Here is a 19275-nt window from a genome sequence, read left to right on the forward strand (position 1 = left end):
CTTAGACCATGAGAAACAAGATTCTCTGGTCTGATGAAACCATGATTGAACACTTTGCCTTAATGCCAAGCGTGACGTCTGGAGGAAACCTGGTACCATCCCTACGGTGAAGCATGGTGGTGGCAGCATCATGATGTGAGGATGTTTTTCAGCGGGAGGGACTGGGAGACTAGTAAGGATCGAGGCAAAGATGAACGGGGCAAAGTACAGAGAGATCCTTGACGAAAACCTGCTCCACAGAGCTCACGACCTCAGACCGGAGCGAAGGTTCACCTTCCAACAAGACAACGACTCTAAGCACACAGCCAAGACAACGCAGGAATGGCTTAGGGAGAAGTCTCTGAATGTCCTTGAGTGGCCCAGCCAGAGCCCGGACTTGAACCCGATCGAACATCTCTGGAGAGACCTGAAAATAGCTGTGCAGCAACACTCCCCATCCAACCTGACAGAGCTTGAGAGGATATGCAGAGAATAATGGGATGAACTCCCCAAATACAGGTGTGCCAAGCTTATAGCATCATACCCAAGAAGACTCAAGGCTGCAATCGCTGCCAAAGGTGCTTCAACAAAGTGCTGAGTAAAGGGTCTGAATACTTATGCAAATGTAATATTTCAGTTGTTTATTTTCAATACATTCGCAAAAATGTCTAAATTCTGTTTTGGCTTTGTCATTATGGGGGTATTGTGTGTATATTGATGAGGGGGGAAAACAATGTCATCCATTTTAGAATAAGGCTGTAACTTAACAAAAATGTAGAAGAAGTCAAGGGGTCTGAATACTTTCCGGAGGAACTGTACTTGTATGTCCTCCTTTGCACTTGACATTGTATTCTCTTAAGTAAAGGTTAACTGAGAGCTTGGCTTCTTACCTGCAATCCAGTCCACTGCAATCCCCTCCACGCGGCCGATACCACTAGTGACAATGTCCTCTCTCCACGTCTGATCTCGCTTGGCTCTGGATATTCTGTTCAAGCCCATGTCTGTCCAATATAACGTGTCATTTCCTATTAGGAAAATCAATTAATTGAAAAGGATTCATGTTCTTCCCTTCATTTGTTTTCTACAAACTATAATTAAAAATAACAATTAGAACATTGAAATTATAATGATTAATTTGCAATCCGAAGCGTGAAGAATAGTCCAAATAATCACAAAAAAAAATGTCAATACACTCACCAGCATGGAAGTCAATCCCCACAGCCATCACTGAGCCTGTCACCGGCATCAAGGCTTCACTGTTATCACTGGGATCCAGGGATATCCCCCTGATGCCCTCGTGAACTGAGTACATCAGGAAAGACCCTATGCCTTCAAGTTCAAACACAAAGCCAAACCAATCAACTCCATGGCATTTACTGTACATGCAAAATGTGAGTCTAACCTTCACATCACATCAGGAAAGACCCTAGTCCGTCAAACACAAAAGAGCAACGCTCATAGACAACGCCAGATGTCAAAATCAGATTCACATCATGGTTTTCATATGGTGTGTTCCCTTTTCAGTGTACTCCCACGAGAAGCCGGCACAGTACCTTCACAAGACATGCGATCGGACTTGAGGTTGTAGCCCACGGCACAGGAACAGCTCCGTGTGCTCTCTGATGTTGGGAAGCAGAGCTGAGAGCAGCCACCATTGTTCTCCTGACAGAGATTCCTCCCTGCACAGCAGTGGAACATTACAGTGTAAATTTAACACGTAGGCACGGTGATTGTGTATGCTTGTGTATTCATTCAGGAAACAACACAGTAACGACACAGTAGGACAACATGCATATTATTTAACTGAGCATTATGGGGGGGGGGGGGGGGGGGAGCAGAGTAGCAGAGTACAAATCTGCATTGCATTCGTTCCCAAAAAGGAATTATAATGTCATGAGATTACAGTGACTTCAAAAGCAATTGACATTCCAGTGTGAGGTGAGTGAGAGAAGAAGGAGGAACAGAGCGAGCGAGAGACAGAACGAAGAAGAGAGGAGAGATGGAGAGAGGAGGAGGGAAGGGGAAGAGAGAAGCTAATGAGACATGATCATCCTGCCAATATGTGTGTCTGTGATCAAAGAGATAATAAGATAGCTAATAGCGTGCAGGAGGAAGAGTTTGAGGAGAAGTTGAAATTACATTTAAGAACCGTTAATTGTGCAGTTTAAATAACTAAACAGAGATGAGAGCATCCTGATATTGACTGTCAATGCATGGCATGTACTGCCAGAAAGACTATTACAATGACGGAATCTTTCAATTAAAATAGCTGTGTCTAATGAAGAACCAGCGTTATGTTGGCGAGTTGGATTAAAAGAAGGAACATTTCTTCCTTAGACGTAATATATACGAATAAAAAGCAGTGTTGGTTATTCTCCGCAGGAGAGGATCCAAATCACTTAGCAATTTCTAGTCAAAAAGATACAACAAAGTCTGACATGAGTGAAAGCATTGGAAGTAACAGTATTACTCGTTACAGTAACCTGTCTGGCTGTCTTCGTCATACATCTCATGAACATCCCCGTGGTCGTGTTACGTAAAACCACCATGCTGTCCAGCCCAACTCTCTTACTGACGGTCCCCATCCATGGCCAAGTTGTCAGCGGCCCACCACAGCTTGCACCCTGAAGACCAGAAAATCAATGATGTTCATGACTTGAAAATGGACAAGTATATTGATCAATCAGAAGCTATTCAAAAGGACCCATAATACTGTGTACAGTAGCAATAGTGTTCTATCTGTCTCTGCCGCAGTAACCCTTCATCAAAAGCTAGACCGCGCCCATTGTGTTCAAAATAGTAGCTAATACACAAGCACTAAAATTATCACTGGACCCAATAACACGTTGAATGATCGCTGTTCCTAGAACTGTAACACACAATTGCTAACTGAATTGAATACATGCTAATAACGTTATTAATACTGGATTATCCAAAGGGTATAGCTTCTCACTGTACAGGATTCCCTTGCTGAAAATACAGTAGCCGGGCTGACTCCTGCGGGATGCTCGTAGAAGAAGGGACAAGAGGAGCTGTGTAAAGGTAGGAACTTTCAATTTCTTCCTGCTGAGAATCGGGTGATACGAGAGAGAAGGATCTAAGTTCATCCCTCTATCGCCATAAATTTAGGGGCACAGTCCAGAGGAGAAAGAGGAACTGGCCAGTGACAATTTTTCTTATAGATAAGGCCCGTGTACTTACTTGCACCCTTGACGAAAAGAAAGTCAAATGTTTTATGGCAGAGCCCAGTTCCAGCAAAAGGCAACGCTGAGCGAACAGTCAGCCCGCCACAAAGACATTGAGGACAGCGGCTCAGCAGTCAGAAAACCCTGTGAAGCAAGCACCAATCTGGCCTGTTTAGAATAGAACTTAACTTTTCTCTTCTCTTACAGTACCAATGGCTTAAGCCAGACCAGTTCTTGGGCCTTTTTGCCTGCTGGACTACAGCTATCGACAAAAGAACAGAATCTCCTCCAATGACGGGCGAGAATTGGAGAGCGCGGACAAAAAACGGCGTGTAAATACCACTCTTGGTAGAGAAAAAAATGTGCTCAAAAACACAACCCGAAACAACAATAGTTGAACCAATGTTACATGCCTTAACACTATGCAGTTAAAAACACAAGATAGGATTTGTATAAAACAGCAGTCCCTCTGCCGGTGAAGTACATCAAAAATCAAACAGTATCCCCAACAGATACGGCAGACCCATACTGTAGATAGATAGAATACGTTTAATATCCCAGAGGGCTATTCAATACCCAAGCAGATAGAGAGTACTCTAAATAAGGAATCATAAACAAAACCAGGAGGAGAAAGCTCATCAAAATAATGATGTTCCCCCATGTCTAACTCCCTGCAGGGTACTCATGGGAATAACCACTACAATATTAACTAGTACGATATGTAAACAAATTAATACAACCATCTAATCGATACGAAAAATAATTATTCCACCCCGTTAATAGTATCATGAACCTTCTTGTTAGAGCGTTGGAGAGAGAGAAACTCCCCCTCCAATATCTGTACTATTTAAAAAACCCATAATAGATGCTACATATTTGAACTACAATCACCATTACAGCCATAAGTAAACCTGGAACAGGGACATCAGTGAGCAGATGGATAAAAGCCAGGTTGCCATCACTAAGTCAAAAGCCTGTTTACTGTTTGCTGCTTCATTACGTGAGGCAGCTCGGGCGCCATCCACTTGTAAGAGGCCAAACAAGTGCTGTAGAGCCAGAGAAAGTTCCCTAATGTATTCTGTCTGATGAAGCATCTTATCAGATGGATGCCAATTTTAAACATGAATGGAATAGTTGCCAGAGACAGACATAAAACAGAAAGGGGGGAAACGGCAAATAATTACAATGCAAGAAGACAGCAAGGCTCATCACTGTCAAAAACCCCTTTAACTCATGTACTACCAGAAAAAAAACAACCCAAATACTGACTAGACAAAAATTCAATTTGCGGCAGAAAAATACCTCTTATGTGCGGAAGAGCACAACATATTTATATCAGGCCACTGTCTAGACAAAAGAATACGCACAGAGTCTCAGGGTATGTGCTCATCCATAGAACCATGCTCTTAAAAGCAAAACTGATCCTAGACCAGCACTCTTACTCTGAGAGTCTTTATAACACGGGCCCGTGCTCTGAAGCTTCTCGCCACTCACCCATAACAGCTAGCCCGTGCTTTAAGCAGTCTTTCTTCAATTCTCCAGCACTTCCAGACACTACCGTCCAGACTACACCTGTTGAGTGCCGTTCCTCCACTGATCAATACAGCTTGTCTGATGTGTTAGTCTATGACAGCCTAGAGAGAACATCACGATAGAGTCTACGGATGGGGCGTATTATGGTCATGCTGTCTTCAATCAAACCGCTAGAGCCGGGGTGGATATCTTGGATAACAGTGCAGATTCATTCATGTTATATGTGACGTGGAAAATAACATCGTTTGTTTACCGGATATCTACTACTGTTCGTGAAATATAAAATTGACAGAAGAAAATGTAACTGGCCACTAAATTGTGGATGTTTTTATTTGCATGTGACATTACCAACTGGCCTCTCTCTGGTTCTTTGATATATCTCGTTGCTTCCAATCCATGTTGCGCCACGTTGATTGTGGCCATCTGATCCAATACATTTCCGGAAGGTAAAAACCAATAGGAAAACAATTATTTTGCAATACAGAAACAACCAACACAAAAGTGCCTAATTTATCATATCATGTAACTAAGCATTCATTTGACTATATCTGTTAACCTATCAAATATCAACATTGAACTGTATGTAAGACATACAAAAAAAATGGAACCTTACCCTTTAGACGGATTACAGTGAGACACTTGGCTTCTCAATCCCGTGAACCACAGAGTTTTCAGGGACCCGTCTTAGCCTCGCCACGTTGATCTGGTCTCGCGCTTTCCACACTAATCCAGTACAGTTCCTGGAGAGCCAGTCCAGGCCAGCCCTCTTACATTAACAATACCTGCAACAAAATCATATGCAGAAGACAACATCAATACCGTCACGTTCATCTCGTCAATAATGTCATGTACGGAGTCTGTCGCTTGAACAACTTGACAGTACACTATGAATATTAGAACGGACCTATTGAAAAGGGCGTCAAAAGACGCAAACAGTGAAACAGTCTGAGAATACATTCGCAGCAAAACATTTGGTTCCGTTACATAAGTGTCAGAAACCTCAACGTTTCAGAACACGGAGGTGAACATCTTTCTCTACTGGATATTGATCGTCTTATTGCGGATTCTGTTGATGGAGGACCGTTTGATGGTTTGTGTTTTGACGTCAGCCCAGTAGATTCGTTCCTCTGATGCGTCGTAGTCCACTGCTGTGACCTCATCTATGTCTGGGACCGTCAGGGCTGTGATCAGGTTCAGGTAAGGGTTGTCAATGTCCACGCCACGGATCTCGGTTCGCCTCACATACAGGAGGAATCTCTTCAGTGCTGTTGAAGGACAAGAGAAAACTGGACGTTGACATTGCTTCGTGTAGCCTGCTTTCAAAGTTCAGAATCAAGCAGGTGTTATTGGTGGCCTTGCTATTCAGCACTCAAACCACCTGAGAATTTGAAATTGCATGCTCTTTCAATGTCATTGTAGTGTGAATATAATCACAGTCTTGTCAGACACCTTCTTCACTTTTCTTCTCAAAACAGCAGAAACCTGCTGTGTTTTGAAATGACTCACTTTTGAGGGACATGCACTGTAGTGTATGAATGTGGAGGATTGTATGAATGAATGAATGGCTAGATAGGTAGATGGCGCGATGGCTGGACGGAGAGACTGATGTAAGGACAGACGGACTGACAAACGGATGAAGGGGTGAGGTTCACTCACTGAAGCAGGTAAAGTTGTCTGCAGATATCTTCATGAGGTGCGGGCAGGCACAGGACGCGGTGCGGTTGTAGTTGATAAGGCACAGATGGGAGCAGGGTCCACGGCCGCCATTCGCCTCGCAGGGATTTGAGGCTATCGCCGAGAGAGGGGGAGAGGAGGGGAAGTTGTTCAATAGTCAACAAAATGTGGTTTCACTAATCAACTAGAGTGGTTTATTTGAATACAGGATTCTGACACTCTTGGAAGGAAACGTATTTGATTTGTGAAAGGCAGAGTCCTGTAAGTGAACCCTACTGCCAAAAGTCCAGACAGAGAAAATTAAGCCAGATGAACCAATTCATGGGTTGCATGTTTAGTCACAATATCGTTTTGAACGTTCATTTTTGGACTGATGCCCGACTAAGCATTCTACTCAATGCATCGTCAATCAGAGCCGATGAAGATTTCATCCAAAGTGTATTACAGTGGCTTGGAAATACAATGACATCCAAAAGGAGACAAATAATTAGTATGACATCTTTTGTTATCATTTTAAGTTGCCAGATTGACTTTAGATGCTGTATAATGTTAGCTAGCTAGCTAAGATTGAGGGGAGGCCAACAGATTTTAGCTAGCTAACATTAGCATTGATAGCTATTTTTGACAAACTTTTGCAAGCTAATGACAACTTTGCCATCGGTCTAAAGTAAATTTGACGACATGATAACGCTGGCAAAGTTGTTTCCTAAATATTTGACTACTTTAGCAACGTCATCGTATTTCCAGGCACTATAGTGTAATTTAGACTAAACAGTAGCCTCCGTCCAGAATGACTGGGTTAATAACCATTTTAGGACGACACTATGGCACTTTCTTATCTCTCAAGAGAACTTTGGATATAGAAAGTGAAAAGTATTTTGTGAGACACAGATATAACAACAAATTTAAAACGCAACCATACAATAACTGATTAATTATGACCCAAGTAAACAAAACTCTTCAACCTGTCCAGCTGAGAAGGTTGTCTTTAATTCAAAACATCCACTCTCTTTTCAACCTTGTCATCTTAACGTTTGAGACAGTGCGGTAGCCTACCTTGTGGTTGTCTGCTGGGATGGTATATCTGAAGGTCAAATGGCTGGGCGCTGGTTTTCTGGATGACTGTCACATTGGCCCCTGTCCACTTGTTAGCCCTAGCCAGAGTGTTGGTCCTCCAGTCAGTCCAGTAGACACTACCTCCGTAGAGACAGACAGCGAAGGGATGTGACAGGTACTCATGTCCTTTCAGAATCTCTATCACACCAGTCCCATCGTACAGAGCAGAGAATATGGCATCAGACCTGTTGAGATGAAGATAGATGTTTGTCTATTGGAATCATTTGCTTCCACCAGCAGGGTTGGGGTGAATTCCAACTCAATTCAGCCAATTCAGGAAATCCTCATCTAAATTGGAATTTCAGTTGACTTCCTGAATTGAAATAGAATTGATGGGGAATTGACCCTACATAGACAGGTACAGGCATATAACCCACCTGGCATCGGTCCACACGACCCTCTTCTCCATAAGGTCCAGAGTAAGACCATTAGGCCAGGCTCCTATCTCCATGTCTCTGAAGACAATATGGCGTCCTCCTCCGCTCATAGAAGCAGCCTCGATCCGAGGGAAGGTGGCATCCCAGTCTGTCCAGAAAATAATTCTAAACCACAAAAGAATCAAATAAGAATAATCATCCATGTGAAATGGATTAAGGATTATTCAGAATCAAATCAACCTCACCCTAAGGTCATTCATATCAAACCAAGATTTTGTAAGAAATGCATATCCTTGTTAAAGAGTACACTCACTCACTCACTCACTCACTCACTCACTCACTCACTCACTCACTCACTCACTCACTCACTCAGAGATAACTAACCCCAGCTCAGGATCCAGAGCGATGGCTCGTGGGTGCTCCATCCCTCCGGCGATCAGTGTGGTCCGGAGCTCCCCGTTTAGTTTGGCCACCTCTATCTGATCTAAGTTGCTGTCGATCCAATACAGGTTCCCTGCTATCCAATCAACAGCCAGACCCTCCGGAGTAGCCAATCCATGTTGGACCACCACTTCAATCCCTGTCACACCTGTAAGGAACCAATAACAGTAAAGGACCAACACACTAACACATAAGAGGATGTGCTGAAACACAGGTAAACTAGGCTTTGGTTTAGGACGTCTTCAGTGGAGTTGAGAGGAGAACTAAATATAGCCAATACAACACTTTCCCCATGACCTCAATTAAACATCAACAACTGAGCTTAACCAAAAATAAAAACAAATGTCCAACCAAATTCTATGTGTTCCTACCAGCAGAGTCTAGGAGCTTCCCTCTGTATATCTTATCCTCAACCACATCGGTCCAGTAGAGTCGACTCTGATTGAAGTGGAAGTCTAAGGCGATCGTGTTCCTCAAACCAGGAACTAGAAGGCTGTAGTCTTGCCTGTGGAGATCTATCCTCCTGATCTCATGGCGGATGGAGAAGATGATGAAGGCCTCAAAGGGATCTGAGGAAGGAAACAAGTCAAGAAATACATTTTTGATAATAAATATTGCATACTAATACAGATTCTCACACAAATACATAAAATAACTGTCATGTTTGTTTTCTAGAATAGCAACTCATGTTCGTTTATTTTGTGAATACGGTTATATTGAAATCAATAATTATGAAATAGATCGTCATTTCATTAATGAAGTTGTCTTTCATTTTCATATCACATTATCTCGTTTAGCTCATCTTGTCATAAAATGAGTACAGAAACCTTTGGAGGATTCTTCTCCAACCGACAGTGTAACATTTTAGATGGAAAAAAACGAGCGTATTCAATACAATTACCAGATGTTACTTTATATAACTGGGAGACATTGATGAAGAGAAAAAAGCCTATAAAGCCACAGGTGTATAAATGGCCAATATTCAAATGGGTACTGATTCTTCCAAAGGTATTTAACTACTATATAAATGGAATGTCCCAAATAACTGCTTTAGAATTTGGAATAGAATATACAGTATTAACATAACCAATTTATCACATTGCTTTTTATATGTGGATTCATGGCACAAGGGTAAGGCTGTCCCATAGAATAGAATAATATATGCCATTTAGCAAATGCTTTTCATCCAAAGTGACATACAGTAACGCGTGCATACATTTTACTTATGGGTGCTCCCAGCAGGTCAAACCCATGAACCTTGACATTGCAAGCGCTATGCTCTACTGACTGAGACACACAGGTACACAGAAATAGAATCGGAATTCTCGTTTCTATGTGCGGTCCTTGGGCAGTTCCACGGAGCGCAGGTACGTGTCAGAGAAACTTATCAGCCATGTCACACAGAGCTTAACACCAGCTACCTGTACTCTGGCAGCTGTCCCCATCTAGTTCCAGCCTCCAGCCTGGGTAGCAGGAACACTTGACGGTTGCTTTGTACTGCTCACACACTTGGCTGCACTTGGAGGGTCTGGACAGTGTCCAGGGTCTGGCACGTCCTGTTGTCTGGCTTAGACTGAGCCCGGGGGGCAGGAACACGCCACGCCCCTCAGGAGCCACTGACACTGGCTGGGCTCACACGCCGTTGCCCAAATGAATCGGCTGAGAGAGAGGAGAACGAAGAAAGGTGATGAGGAGGTGAGCAGATTGATCCGGGAGACAAGACAGGTTTATGGAGGAAAGTCATGAGAGTAGTGGGACGAATGGAGACCGATGTACCGGGCACGTCTTTGTCGATAGTGACATAGCGCACATGAAGAAACTATTACACCTGGCAACGGAACGACTTGATTAGATGTAGTGTCAACAACGCAGCCACTGCCAGTAGCCTACAAAGTCAACAACGCAGCCCACTGCCAGCTAGCCTACTTCAGCAGTTACGTGTATCATTTTAATCATTTTAGTCAATAATTCTTGCTACGTAAGCTTAAATTTCTGCGGTACAGGTCGAGACGTTGTAGATCCACTTGTCATTCCAATCTCCTTTGCATGAGCGTAGCCTCTTCTGTAGCCTGTCAACTATGTGTCTGTCTATCACCTGTCTCTCCTCTCGTGCACAGACCATACAAACGCTCCACACCGGTGGCCGCGGCCACCCTAGTCTGGTGGTCCCAGCGCGCACGACCCACGTGGAGTTCCAGGTCTCGTACTCATGGAACTGGCCGATCTGCGCAACAAGGCAGAGTTTCATCTCAGCCTATCGTCCCTTCCAGTCCTCGACTTCTTGGCACTGACGGAAACATGGATTCACCACAGATAACACTGCTACTCCTACTGCTCTTCTGTGCCGCCCACGCTGTTCTCGCTCACCCCGAGAGCTTTCTGGTCAGCGGGGTGGTGGCACCGGGTCCTATCTCTCCAAGTGGTCATTCTCTCTTTCTCCCTTACCCATCTCGTCTATACGCTCCTTTGAATTCCATGCTGTCACAGTTACCAGCCCTTTCAAGCTTAAATCCTTATCATTTATCGCCCTCCAGGTCCCTCGGAGAGTTCATCAATGTGCTTGATGCCTTGATAAAGCTCCTTTCCTGAGGACGGCTCACCTTCACAGTTCTGGGCGACTTTTAACATCCCCACGTCTACCTTTGACTCATTCCTCTCTGCCTCCTTCTTTCCACTCCTCTCCTCTTTGACCTACCCTCTCACCTCGCCCCTACTCACAAGGCGACATTACGCTCGAACTCATCTTTTCTAGACTGCTGTTCTTCCACTAACCTCATTTGCACTGCCCTCCAAGTCTCCGACCACTACCTTGTATCCTTCCCTCTCGCTCTCATCCAAACACTTCCCACACTGCCCCTACTGGATGTATCGGCCGTCCAACACTCCTCTCTCTCCTCCCGCTACTCTCTCTGTCTTCATCCTTATCATCTTCCCTCTGCTCAAACCTCTCAACCTATCTCCTGTTCTGCCTCCTCAACCCTCCTCTCTCCCTTTCGGCATCACTTTGACTCTCTCTGTCCCCTATCCTCCAGGCGGCTCGGTCCTCCCCTCGCCGCTCGTGGCTCGACAGACTATAGCGAGCGCACAGAACAGGGCGTCCGGGAGCCGAGCGGAATGGGAGGAAAACGCGCCTCCCTGCGACCTGGCATCCTTTGACTCCTCCATCTCTACATTTTCCTCTTCTGTCTCTGCTGCTAAAGCATTTTCTACCGACTCTAATTCCAAGCATCTGCCTCTAACCACTAGGAAGCTCTTGCACCTTGTTCCTCCCTGCTCTAATGCCTCCCCCTCCCCCCCCCCCCCTGCTCTCGCTCTCTCGGATGAACTCGTCAACCGATTTTGAAAGAAGGTCGACGACATCCGATTCTCGTTGCTAAGTCAAACGACACCGATGGTTCTGCTCACACTCCTCCCTGTGCTTTGACCCTTTCCCTCCTCTCTCCCGGATAGATCTCTCGTCTTGTGACGGTTCCGGCCGACGACCACAAGCTCTGCCCGCTTGATCCCTATCCCCTGCTCTCTTCTCCAGACCATTCGGAGACCGTTCTCCTGACCTTACTCTCGCGTCATTCATCATCCCTGATCCGTGGCGTAGTCCTTCTCGTCTTCATAGAGACGAGGAGTTGCACCCTTCTGTAAAAAACCTACACTCGAACCTCCGATGTCAACAACTACAGACCAGTATCCCTTCTTTCTTTCTCTCCAAAAATCTTGAACGTGCCGTTCCTTGGCCACGCTCTCCGCTATCTCTCTCAGCGATGCCTTCTTGATCCAATCAGTCAGGATTCAAGACTAGTCATTCAACTGAGACTGCTCTTCTCTGTATCACGGAGGCGCCTCGCACTGCTAAGCTAACTCTCTCTCCTCTGCTCTCATCCTTCTAGACCTATCGGCTGCCTTCGATACTGTGAACCATCAGATCCTCCTCTCCACCCTCTCCGAGTTGGCATCTCCGGCGCGCCACGCTTGGATTGAGTCCTACCTGACAGGTCGCTCCTACCAGTGGCGTGGCGAGAGCTGTCTCCTCACCACTGGCTCTCACCACTCGGTGTCCCAGGGCTCGTTCTAGGCCCTCTCCTATCTCGCTATACACCAAGTCACTTGGCTCTGTCATAACCTCACATGGTCTCTCCTATCATTGCTATGCAGACGAACACAAACTAATCTTCTCCTTTCCTTCTGAGACCAGGTGGCGAATCGCATCTCTGCATGTCTGGCAGACATATCTCGTGTGGATGACGGATCACCACCTCAAGCTGAACCTCGGCAGACGGAGCTGCTCTTCCTCCCGGGAAGACTGCCCGTTCCATGATCTCGCCATCACGGTTGACAATCCATTGTGTCCTCCTCCAGAGCGCTAAGAACCTTGGCGTGTCCTGGACAACACCCTGTCGTTCTCAACTAACATCAAGGCGGTGGCCCGTTCCTGTAGGTTCATGCTCTACAACATCCGCAGAGTACGACCCTGCCTCACACAGGAAGCGGCGCAGTCTAATCAGGCACTTGTCATCTCCCGTCTGGATTACTGCAACTCGCTGTTGGCTGGGCTCCCTGCCTGTGGCCATTAAACCCCTACAACTCATCCAGAACGCCGCAGCCCGTCTGGTGTTCAACCTTCCCAAGTTCTCTCACGTCACCCCGCTCCTCCGCTCTCTCCACTGGCTTCCAGTTGAAGCTCGCATCCGCTACAAGACCATGGTGCTTGCCTATCGGAGCTGTGAGGGGAACGGCACCTCCGTACCTTCAGGCTCTGATCAGGCCCTACACCCAAACAAGGGCACTGCGTTCATCCACCTCTGGCCTGCTCGCCTCCCTACCTCTGAGGAAGTACAGTTCCCGCTCAGCCCATTCAAAACTGTTCGCTGCTCTGGCCCCCAATGGTGGAACAAACTCCCTACGACGCCAGGACAGCGAGGTCAATCACCACCTTCCGGAGACACCTGAAACCCCACTCTTTAAGGAATACCTAGGATAGGATAAAGTAATCCTTCTCACCCCCCCCCCCCCTTAAAAGATTTAGATGCACTAAGCTGTAAAGTGGCTGTTCCACTGGATGTCATAAGGTGAATGCACCAATTTGTAAGTCGCTCTGGATAAGAGCGTCTGCTAAATGACTTAAATGTAAATGTAAATAGGGGCTCAATACCCCGCAAGAAAGTGAACACAGCTTTCCTGTCATATCTGTCTCGCATCTTTTTTTCTATGGACAAAGTGTCATGGACAAAGTGGTAATCCCTGGGCAGGTCATTCATGTGAACATAAGGTATTCATCTGGCCTAACCCCATTGCCTAAGCCTGACCCCACTGCTACGATCATCTAGCCCATGTGGTCCAAACAAAAGGATTGTCTCTGTTCTAAAACATAATCCCCCTTCACTATTAATATGTCTCCTCTGTCTCTTCCCTGCTGTCTTTGGAGTGTTTCCAGAGAAAACTAAGGATCTTGGTCAGCAAGAGTTATATCCTCTCCAGCCTCAACAGCTTGTTCCCCCCGAGTTTCTCCCTGAGTTCAGCGGGGAATAAGAGGACAGATGGACGATGCCAAAGCAAGCACTGCTGCTGATTTACAACAGCTCAACACTGTCTGTCAACATACATTCGCTGGTCGGGCTAGAAGGAGGAAGACAAAGAAAATATAGAGTTAAGTGGAAAAAAAATTGAACGATATTTAATAATGAATTGAAGTGGGGACCAAGAGAATTGACTCAAGTGAGAGAAATAGGACCAAGAGAATTGGTTAGAAGTGGTTTGAACAAAGGTCATACCACAGAAGTGTCCCTCGTCAGAATGGTCAGAGCAGTCGTATCTCCCGTTGCAGATGCTGTCAGGAGGCAGGCAGACAGAGGTGTCGTTGGCACAGGGGTATCTGGGAGGTTTACAGGGCGATATCGCACAGCTTTCCTCATCGGACAGATCCTCACAGTCATAGTCCCCGTCACACACCCAGCTCTTACTGATACACTTGCCTGTGAGGGGAGAAATGGAGAGAGATGAGGTGATGAAAATTGCAAAAATCGAAATAATTTTGTCCTTATAAGAGATATTGTGAATGATAACAAACCCACATTTCAACTCTAAGTACAAAAATAAGAATTGATTGTCCATTTTCTTGGAGAGAACAGAAACTATCAGAGAATAAACTGGTGAGAAAATGGTCATAGTGATACCTAAGCCTAAATTGTCAATACCATCGAATGAAGCAATTCTGCTGATTCTAGGTAGTTGGTCAAATGCTTCAAAAGTGACTGGAAATAGAAGCTTTTAGAAACAATTGCAGGAAATAGGAAGCAATTATTGGAAGCAGCGAGGTAAAAAGCACAGTCTCAGAGGAATCCTGAAAAGCTGAGGAATAAAAGTGCTTTAGGCATCAGAAGAAAGTAAAGTGGATGGTGCTAGCAGAGAGGCAGCCCACCTCAGCTTTAATCTGTGGTATTGATGAGGAAACCCTGGAATAAATCCTGTTTACGTGGCTTGCAACAAGGCCTAATGAAAGGCTATGTCTTTGTCCCAAATGGCACCCTATTCCCTGTATTGTGCACTAGTTTTGACCAGGGCCCATATGGCTCTGGTTAAAAGTAGTGCACTGTATAGGGAATAGGGTGCCATTTGGGATGCCACCAATATATTAAGGCTATATATATAATATAAGGCTATACTTTGTCAGCCTCAGCGTAAGGCAGTCAGCTTAGTCTGGACAGACACAGTGAATACAGATCAGAGCTGAGTCTGCCAATTATTTCAATTCAAACAACAGTGTGTTGATCTATCGTCGGAGGTATGTTCTTTCTGTTCGCTTTAATTTGGGAGTGTTTTACAAAATACTGCGATTCCAATCGGGCATCCTAATGAAGCTGTTTCAGAATCCACGCTGAGGGATCTTTTTTTAACAAGCCTAACGCAATGGTCAATCTTAGCGCTGGCGGTAATCCGTTATAGCCTAGTTCGTTAAATAGCCTGCTCTTGAACATTTTTGCATTTCACACTGTACTATTTGAGTTGCTTCAATATGAAAATACATTGTTAAACATTTTCTATAGAATTCACACAGATATAGGGGCTAGCCCTACTGTAAATTGTAGTCTGGACATGGACATGCCAAACGTAGTCAATAAACTAGATAAAATTAACTAGGCTATTAATAAGCCCTGAAAAGACAGTGCATAATCAAATTTGAATGAAAACAAAACAACCTGTTTTAAATAGGCTATGTCTAAATACAGTCATACAGTTACAGGTACCATAATTGCTCCCCGTGGGCGTATAATACAGACAAGGTAACTTAGACGGTTTTGCGCATATCTAAACTTTTCACAGGAGCTGGATAAAGATCCAATATAAAGAGAAAGGGGGAATATTTGGCTCCTGTCAATTGTATCGTGGCTCATGTGCGAAGAAGATTCTCCCCAAAAATTGCAGTTGATATGGCATTATTGAATAGTTTGGAGGAGCGCGCCTCTTCGGTAATCGGACGAGAGGCGCTCTTTGAAAATGGTGATGGAAAGCCAACTGAAAAAGCGAAATGAAGTATGCAGGTATGTGAATTGTGAATGATGAAAAAGCATGAGGGCAAAAACCTCCAAAATACTTTTAAGCACTCTCAGTAGACCATTTTATTTATTTATTGAATTTTTTACCCCCACTTTTCTCCCCAATTTCGTGGTATCCAATTGTTAGTAGTTACTATCTTGTCTCATCGCTACAACTCCCGTACGGGCTCGGGAGAGACGAAGGTCGAAAGCCCTGCGTCCTCCGAAACACAACCCAACCAAGCCGCACTGCTTCTTAACACAGCGCGCATCCAACCCTCATCGCGCACCAACGTGTCGGAGGAAACACCGTGCACCTGGCGACCTTGGTTAGCGTGCACTGCGCCCAGCCCGCCACAGGAGTCGCTGGTGCGCGATGAGACAAGGATATCCCTACCGGCCAAACCCTCCCTAACCCCGACGACGCTAGGCCAATTGTGCGTCGCCCCACGGACCTCCCAGCCGCGGCCGGCTGCGACAGAGACTGGGCGCGAACCCAGAGTCTCTGGTGGCACAGCTAGCGCTGCGATGCAGTGCCCTAGACCACTGCTCAGTAGACCATTTAAACCCCTTTATTCATAGGCTAGTTAGATAATGGCTGGGATAAAAATATGCACCTATGCGACGCTGTTAAACCAGCCTAGATTAAGGGGAGGGTAGGCTATGCTTGGTTTTTAATCAAATTAAACGTAATAGGGGGGAACCAATTGCTTTTTACGTTTCTAAATACGAGATTCACCGGCCAAAAAGGCATGTCTCTTCCATTGGCACTGGGCTTCATGGCTGGATAGGCTGTGCTTCCTCTCTCCAAAGCCTTGCCATTATCAACTGTGTTACCGTTAAGACCTGCTTTTTGTGCATCTTAAAACTCCTCGTGACATTTCATTGAATTTTGCATGGTAAGTGAATGATGTGTATTAAGCCTTTTAACAGCATGAGATCAGTGAACTAAGCTGGAGGCTTTTCTCATGTGAATTCTCCACTTTAAGACCAGTGATATATAATGCAGTGCACCGTACAGGTGATTCATATCAACTCCACTGAACTATTGGCCCAATAATATGAGCAACTTACATTGGGAGATCTGCAACTCCGAGGCCGATTTGATTTACCACAACCATGTGGAACTGTTTAAGGAGTCACATAAAGTATCCCAAATATTCCTATCCTACTGGCATGGCTACACGATAAAGCATCTATAAGATGCCCTGCAGGTAGCATAAAAGCCATGAAAGGCTCTCTGGCTTTTTCCTCGCCATTGTGTGTGAATTCTAACCCTGTAGGCTTATATCAGCTTACCCAATGTGTGCCTGTACACCAAGGACACAAATTAAGACCATTTTAAGGGTAATAACCAGAGAAACATTCATTTGATTTATGTCTAACGGTAATAACTGAGAGGTTGACGTTAAAAACATGGCCGCCCCGGGTTCATTTTGGGGGCAGAGTGTACAGTCCTGTATGCAGAGTACACACGGTACACAAAACATCTGGAGAGGTAGCTGCAGTACCTGAGCTTTTACAGGTGAGCTTTTTGTGTAGGTCACAGTAGCTACAGTCCAGATGACACCTTGATGAAAGCCGTGTAGCTTTCTACAGTTAAACGTGGGTATTTAATGATACAGTACGCACTGCATCAGAGCCACAGAGTACGCAGCGTTTCTTTTCTAAAGTGTTTTCACAGTAGCTTGAGTACTGTACCTGACGTTTGACAGGTGAACTTTGCGTGCGGGTCACACATTCTGCTGGTGCCTTCACAGTCTGCCTCGTCACTCCCGTCCTCGCAGTCCTTGTCCCCGTCACACCTCCAGCGCTCGGGGATACAGGTGCCACCGTCGTCCCGGCAATGGAACTCATCTCCGCTGCAGTCATCAGCTAATACCGAGGCTATAAGAGACAGAGGTTCAGAGAGATAAACAGACATTTACAAATACAGAGTTCAGGTAGGGCTACGCACTTCAGCAAATAAAGACCTTCTTTCTTGGGTAAGGGCTATTTTTACAAGGACGGATATTGTACATCTCAAACCCATATTCCTAACCGCATCCCCTGAAGTGTGATGAATAGCATCCCCATTTCAAAGACTATATTGAGCATATTCTCTGACTACATTACACTTTCACAGATCTAAGACTTGAATCCGAAGGGTGTGATTCCCGTAAGGCAGATAGAAGAATGAGAAGTTAGTGTGTTTTTCCTCTCACCTGTCCCAGTGCAGGTGGTGTTCTCGTCACTGTTGTCCCCACAGTCATCGTCCCCGTCACAGGCCCAGTGGTCAGGGATACACTTCCCACTGGCACACTGGAATTGGGCACTGGAACAGGCATGGACACAACCCACCTCGTCACTACCATCCCCACAGTCATCATCTGGGTGAGGTGGAAAGGGAGAGGGGGAAGGATGGGGAGATGGGGAAAGGATGGAGACAGGGGGAAAGGATGGGGAGAGGGGGAAAGGAGGGGGACAAGGGAAAACGAGGGGGAGAAGGAGAAAGATATGGAGGGAAGGGAAAAGATGGGGAAAGGATGGAAGGAGCAGGGACGGACGTAAGAGAGGGGGAACGGACAAAAGAGAGGGGGAACGGACAGAAAGAGAGGGGGAACGGACGGAAGAGAGGGGGAACGGACAGAAGACAGGGGGAACGGACGGAAGAGAGGGGGAACGGGTAAGAGCGGGGGAACGGACGGAAGAGGGGGGGCCGGACGGAAGAGAGGGGAACGGAATGAAGAGAGGGGGAACAGACGGAAGAGAGGGGGAATAGACGGAAGAGAGGGGGAACGGATGGAAGAGAGGGAGAACGGACGTAGAGAGGGGGAACGGACGGAAGGAGGGGGATAGACGAAGAGAGGGGGAACGGATGGAAGAGGGAGAACGGACGAAGAGAGAGGGAATGGACGGAAGAGAGGGGGAACGGACAGAAGAGAGGGGGAACGGAAGGAGAGAGGGGGAACAGACGGAAGAGAGGGGGAACGGATGGAAGAGAGGGGGAACGGACGGAAGAGAGGGGGAATAGACGGAAGAGAGGGGAACGGACGGAAGAGAGGGGAATAGCCGGAGAGAGGGGAACGGATGGAAGAGAGGGAGAACGTACAGAAAAGAGGGGGAACGGACAGAAGAGAGGGGAAACGGACGGAGAGAGGGGGAATAGATGGAAGAGAGGGTAACGGATGGAAGAGAGGGAGAACGGATGGAGAGAGAGGGAATGGACGGAAGAAAGGGGGAACAGACGGAAGAGAGGGGAACGGACGGAGAGGGGGGACGGAAGGAGAGGGGGAATAGACGGAAGAGAGGGGGAACGGACAGAAGAGAGGGAAACAGACGGAAGAGGAGGGGGAATAGACGGAAGAGAGGGGGAACGGACGGAGAGAGGGGGAATGGACGGACGAGAGGGGGAAAGGACAGAAGGGAGATTAAGAAACAGTGTGAGTGTCACAGCGTGGTTCA

The sequence above is a fragment of the Salvelinus sp. IW2-2015 genome, linkage group LG12 (genome assembly GCF_002910315.2).
Source record: "Salvelinus sp. IW2-2015 linkage group LG12, ASM291031v2, whole genome shotgun sequence".
In the NCBI taxonomy this organism is placed as follows: domain Eukaryota; kingdom Metazoa; phylum Chordata; class Actinopteri; order Salmoniformes; family Salmonidae; genus Salvelinus; species Salvelinus sp. IW2-2015.